Below are 6,882 nucleotides of genomic sequence, written 5' to 3' on the forward strand. Positions count from 1 at the left end.
ACTGCAGCACCAAAGCAGAGCCCTGATCTGCAGCCTGGGGCACAGCACTGTCACCTGTGCCAAGCACTATTTTAGGTACAAAGCATCAGCACAAAGAGAGCAGATCGAAATTCTTACCTGTAAAGGCAAATGACACAAGATAAAAGTACTATAGGCTGCAACAAGCCAAGATCCAAGAAGGCACATGAAGGAAGGACTGGTGTGTCATTTTAAACAGAGGAGTCTCGTTGGAAAGCTGGCATTTGACAGGGCAGAATAACCCCTTCAGCTTCCCGGAGGAATGGGACTTCCAGGCAAAGGGGAGATAGTGCTCTCCGGAGTGTGTGAAGAATGGTCAGGAGGCTATATGTCGGAATGAAAAGGAATCCCAGGGAACAAACTTGAAAGGGAGGCTGAAGAGATAGTTTAGTTGGCAAACTGCTTACTGTGCAGGTAGAGGACTTGAGTTCAGATCTCCAGAACCATATAAAAAGCCTGACATAGTGGCACTTGCCTGTCATCCTAGTACTGGGGAGGCAGAGACAGGAAGATCCCTGGATCTCACTGGCCCGATAGTCTTGCCAAATCAATGAGTTCCAGGTCCCGTGGAAGATTCTGGTCCAAAAAAATAGAGAATGATAGAGGAAAATACCCAACAACTCTCTTGCTTACACGTATGTGCATGTGTGTGTGTATGTGTGTGTATGTGGGGGGGGAGGCTTAGGAAAGGACCCCAGCCACACTTTCTGTGTCTACCTCCAGTGACATTACCTGTAGAATGGACCTAATAATTCCAGTTCATGAAGTTGTGTACAATGTCTACAGAAATAATATAGAGAGCAGTGTTTGTTAAGTAATATAAGGTTTTGTTGTGAATGGTAATTTTACATAGTTACTATGAACTCTGGGACAGACCTAACTCCCTTGTGTTGGTGGCCCTTACTCAAGAGTACCTTGCCCTTGCTTGTCCAGTCGATGCATGACCTGGTGGCCGTAATCTTACTTGAACCTTTCTATAACTATTTCTGTTCATGATGGCCAGTTAGCATTTCAGCAAAACCAACACGATTCCTTTCCCTTAGGGAAAATGGGATCGTCAGCAAAATCTAGGGATAAGAAATGGCAGAGTGAGGAGCTAGTAGCCAAAAGCTTAAGGGCTTCCCTAAATGTCAACATTCAGAAGATAAAAAGACGTTAAAGGGGCTGCAAAATGCAATGGTTAGCTCTGAGAAGCCTTCACAAGATTCCACTCAAACCTCCCTCATCCTGATCCACCAACCCTATCCAAACAGATGAGGCAAACTGAACGGGATAAAGAGCAAAGAATTCAACTGATGACTAAGCTAGTGCTATGACAGTGCAGCTTAGCTATGGAAGTGGAGGGTTTGCTCATCACAGAACCTTAGAGCAGCACCTTAGAGCAACAATTCTCAACTTGTGGGTCATGACCCCTTTGGGAGTCGAATGACCCTTTTACAGGAGTTGCATATCAGATATCCTACAAATCAGATATTTACATTATGGTTCATAACCATAGAGTAATTACAGTTATGAAGTAGCAATGAAATAATTTTATGGCTGGGGGGGGTCCCAGAAAATGAAGAACTGTATGAAAGGGTTGCAGCATTAGGAAGGTTGAGAACCACTGCCTTAGAGCCATAGTAACACAGTGTTGATAAATGAAGCTTCTCAGGAAATTGGGGGTGGGTCTAAATTTGAAACTCTTTATTTGTTGTGAAATTACAAGAAAATATCAGGACAAATGTATTAGGATTTTTTAAATAAAATACTCTATGCATGATTGAAAACTCTATCCTGAAACTTAATAAGAATAAATTTTCTACAACTACCTTGAAAAGCCATAGGTTAGGTTTCTGGTTCTGGCCCTCTGGTCAGGAACTAGGACCACAGAAAGTCCAGATGAGAAGAGTCTCTCAGAGTGAAAATAGTGATCATGGTATAAGAAGGAAGGTTAGAAACAAGGAAAAGACATGAATGAAAGCATTAAATGTACTGTATGTATGTATGTATGTATGTATGTATGTATGTATGTATGTGTCTATCTATCTATCTTCTATCTATCTATCTATCTATCTATCTTTTTTCGGAGCTGGGGACCGAACCCAGGGCCTTGCGGTTGCTAGGCAAGCGCTCTACCACTGAGCCAAATCCCCAACCCCCTATCTATTTATCTATCTCATCTTGGTTTCTTTTCTTTCTTTCATTTTTCATTGAGAACTTGCTGGTTAGCAAGGCTGGCCTCAGACTAACTGATCCCCAAGATTCTATTCTAGCTAGGGTAACACCTCTCCTGTAAGCCCTGAATCTGGGGGCTCTGCACAAGGCATCAGGGACTCCTATCTCAGAGAAACACAGACAGTGACTCCAGAAAAATTGGGAAGTGATGGTGTTCTCCTGAAAGTGTCATCCACTGGTAACGTGATCCAGTGTTTGAAACCCAGGGTTTACGTTCAGTGGTTTGTCTGCCAGCAGTCTTTCTAATGGCTCCAAAATTCCAAGTCCACTGGGGAAGCCATTATGTCTTACAGGGTGACATGTGAGTTTTTCTCATTCTAGAGGAAATAAAGAAGTGGGAACGGGTACGAGAAAATGGAAACCCTAGCAGTCCTGAGTGACTGGTACTGTCAGCTTGGTCTCTGCCTTTCAGAGGATAATAAAAACATGCAAAGGTTCTCCATTGTCTATTGCTTCCAGGGCAATGGTGGGATTTGTTGAATTTTTTTATGTCTAAGGAGACAAACACCAGAGTAACAAAGAGAAGGAAGCAAGCAAAATTACGCTATAGCCAATTGCAGTCTGATTGATGCTTGGTAAATTGCATCTGAGCAAAAAGTACTGTGTTTCATTTTCTCCTTAAACCATTTCCACTTGAAATTCAGAATTATCTTCAGTGTTAAGAGTCAAATGTTTAAGGCTGAGCCTTTGGGAGTCTTGAGGGAAAGGAGATTGGAGAAATAAATCTTTACTATCTGTTGGGACACCGACCACACTTCCCGGTGATCTTGTACTTTCTTCTCTGGTTCCTACCTGCAGTGATGGAAGTCAATATATGTGCAGAAAGTGAGAGATTCAGTTCTGAAAGCTGCCTGTCACCCTCTCTTACTTTGCTTTAGCCCTGTCCTGGCATCTCATAGATGGAGACTTTGTGCTCACTTTCCTCTCCAAACGTTCAGCTCCTGTTACCTTCAAAAGCAAAGGGCGTGCTGTGCACTTGGCCTCCTGTCTCATCAAGGGCAACTTTGCAGTTCTCTGAACTGCAGCCTCTACGGGCTGAGGTGCAGGCTGAGAAGCAACACACAGATGTTCAAGCCCAGGCCGAGGGCTAGTCCCAGGCTGGTTATCTGTAAAGCAAGATTGTAATGTGCTCCTGGGACACCCGACAGATGTTTTTTGGAGCTGGCATAAAGCTCTTTGTGGAGCCCCGTAAGTTGATTGTTTTCCCTATATTTCTATGGATAATTTGAATCCTGGGATCAGAGCTACCACCCATCTTATGTTACAAATTATAACTAGTAGATTCACTTACTTATATTTCAGAGTTAGAGTGGGGCAGACGGAAGTAGGCCAGGGTGATGGTGCTGAATTTCTAACATGCTTCTGTAACAATTTTTACTGTTAAATGTATAGGTATTAAAACTCTAGACCTCATTTATTTCTTAAATCTACAGATCAACCTAGAAAATACAAAGAAATCTTTTTTTTAAATTACATCAGTAAATGTATCACTTAAGAGGAAAGGAGGCAGTCACAAGGGGTGCTTGGACTCAGACTCCCTAGGAAATTGTTGGCTTCCTTGTACACACCTTTGGCTGAGCTAACTGGCCTGCATGCCTCCTTACAGAGCACAAATACCTACAGCTCAGAAGGCTTCAGAAACAGGCGGATAGCCGAGTCAGAATAACCAGGCAGAACAAATTTCGGGCCTTAAGTGCAATGCTATACAGGCAAAGAGCCTTGAAATTCTCAGTGGCATTTATTTATAGATGTCACAATTCTTAGAGAACCAGTAGGATGCCCTGTGTGGTTCTACAATGGATAATATCTAAGTTTGCAAGTCATAAAGCGCATTCAGAAAGGATGCTGTCTTCTCTGTGTGTTGTTTCCCAGCAGGTAATTTTAGCATTATAGGAGTGCACGTAAGAGGAGAATGTCAGAAAACCAAGTGGTATTGTCCAAGCAAATATACCTGGAAAAGTGTGGAAATATAGTTATATATATGGAATAACAAGAGACTATTCTCAAAAGATGAACATTGAAATTTTTCACTTAAATCTTATTTTCAAATATTTGTTTAAATCGAATACAGAATAGTCTAAGCTCCATATGACAACTATGATGTACATTCTACTTCTTCAAAAAGGGAGGTCCAGCTTAAGCCAGACATCTGTTTTCTTTAGTTGCCATGACAACCAGATGCCAATGAATTGATCGAGTAAACTTTTCTTTCAATTGTTTTAAACATATGGATCTTAGAGAGAGAGACTAAGAAAACCTTTTACTAAATCAATGCACTACGTTCAATTAGGAGATCTAACTAATACACTGAAGGCTCAGAATGTACATGGGTGAACCTCTTCAAACATCCATCTTGCCAGTTATATTATAATATTCGTATTATTCAGATATGATCTCCCTAATCAAAAAAATGATTATTGATGATAGTTTCTTAATGAGTTTAGATTTTAAAATCCACACTAGCAGCCGGGCCCAGAAGCACACACCATATACTATTGGCACTCAGGAAGCTGAGGCAGGAGGATTGAGAATGTAAAGTTAGCTTTAACTACTTAGTGAGACCCTGTCTCCACCAAAATCCAAGCGAACCTTCAGTGTCCAACTTACTCGGATTGGATCATACTCTTGAATAGCTGATAAGGTAGGGTTTTGCGTTTGCTTTGGTTAGTTTGGTGGGTTTGTTTTAACAAATTTCTAACTCCTAAATCTCTTGAAAAATCAACCACAGTACATCGCAGGCCACAAACAGGATAATGAACAGGAGATACCAGGCTCTGAAATGAGAGGCAAGGAATGAAGACTTGTGGTTTCCAGCCGTTAATGCTGGGGTTATCAGTTTCGCTGTCAGCAGCTTCAGTGTGTTAGAAAACTAAAAAGCAAAGGTTTTCTCAGGAGGGTTGGGCACAGATAATTCTGAGAAACCCTTTGAAAAAAAAAAAAGAAAGAAAAGAAAGCCAATCTCGTCTAGAGCCAAAGCCAAAATAGTCAGAATCTTAGGAATTAGTCTTCTGCCCTGAGTGCCAGAACAGATTCCAATCTTTCATTTGAGCTTCTTGGTGGAGAAAAAGGCAATGGAGAATCATCATGTACTCACGAGGAAGCCTTCTCTGAACAGCTTGTTCTCTTAGGATATCCCTGATCTGCCCTGATCTGCCCTGATCCAGTTCTTCTGTAGAGAACTGCAGGCGCCTTCTCATAAAGAGTCACTCCTCTCAACCAATCTGGCCAAATGACTTGGTTAGTTTCACTAACACAGACCCCATCACTAAGACCCAAACCCAAATGCTGGATCGAACATTTAAAAGGTCAATCTGTTTCTACTTGCACATGCATTACCAAGCTTTTCTGTTAAGGGAGACCTGATGCCTTGATCATAGCCTATAAGAGATAAAAAGACATTGTAATTCCACATAGTTTTCATTTGACACCAACAACTCCAACTGTTTTTTTTTTTTTTAGTAAATACTAAGGTCTGTCTGTGGTCACAAGAAAAGTTACTGTAGAAAGTCTGAAATGAAACACAAAATTTTACACAGTTCAGGAACTTCGATCAGTCAGTTGTCTTTTCAAAGCATCAAGATTTCCAGTTTTAAAAAAAATGGGAAGAAAGTGAATTCCTGGATTAGTGGAAGGTTGTATTCGAAGCAAGGTATGAAAGAGAAGAGGCAGTTAGAGGCTCCAATTCTGGGACCAGCATTCATTTGATAGCCCCTTTTAGAAAAAAAAAACAGGAAATGGGCTTAGCTGGTTTTAATCTCCAAGTACTTTCTGAGAACGGTAGTTGTTCTACTCTGATGGTGTGTGCCTGTAATCCTAGCACTCAGGATATGAAGACAGAAGAATCACGTGTTCAAGGTCATCCTTGTCTATATAGCAAGTTCAAAGCCAGAATGCATGAGACCCTGTCTCAAAAGAAATGACTCGGGGTTGGGGATTTAGCTCAGTGGTAGAGCGCTTACCTAGGAAGCGCAAGGCCCTGGGTTCGGTCCCCAGCTCCGAAAAAAAGAACCAAAAAAAAAAAAAAAAAAGAAATGACTCAAAGAAGATAGCAAAAATCTGTAAGCCCAGCACTTAGGAGACTGAGGCAAAAGGGTTGAGAGTTTGAATATAAAGGCTGGAGAGATGGCTCAGCAGTTAAGAGCACTGACTGCTCTTCCGAGGGGTCCCAGCAACCACTCGGTGGCTTACAACCATCAATAATGGGATTCGATTCCCGCTTCTGGTGCATTTTAAGACAGCAACAGTGTACTTATATACATAAAATCGATAATTCCTTTTCAAAAAAGAGTTTGAACACAACCTGGAATACATATAAAGATTATCTCAAATATAAACAAAAATTACTCAAATCAAATTGTAGTCCGGCCCTTAGAAAAGAGCGAGGTCCACCCTAACGGAGATAAATCTACCATTTACTTTCAGTGGGATCTCCTCTAGTCTACAAAACAGGAAAAACACCCTATAATAATTTCAACATTGCCATCTTCCGAATTGATTATGCAGACCTGTTTAGAAGTTTGTGCTCTTAATTGACAATAATGTAAAATAGGTACACATTGAAGCCAAAGGACAAAATTGAGTGTTATCCTCAGAAATACTATCTGCCTCAGATGAGACACAGTCCCTCCTTGACTTGGCATTCACCAA

General features: G+C 41.2%; 1 gene segment (V, D, J or C); it reads left to right on the forward strand.

The window, feature by feature from the left end:
- Trdcl (T cell receptor delta constant like) overlaps positions 1–6,882 on the forward strand; it is a 68,624-nt gene that overhangs the window by 55,718 nt on the left and 6,024 nt on the right.

This window comes from Rattus norvegicus, chromosome 15 (genome assembly GCF_021556685.1).
Source record: "Rattus norvegicus strain SHRSP/BbbUtx chromosome 15, alternate assembly SHRSP_T2T, whole genome shotgun sequence".
Lineage (NCBI taxonomy): Eukaryota > Metazoa > Chordata > Mammalia > Rodentia > Muridae > Rattus > Rattus norvegicus.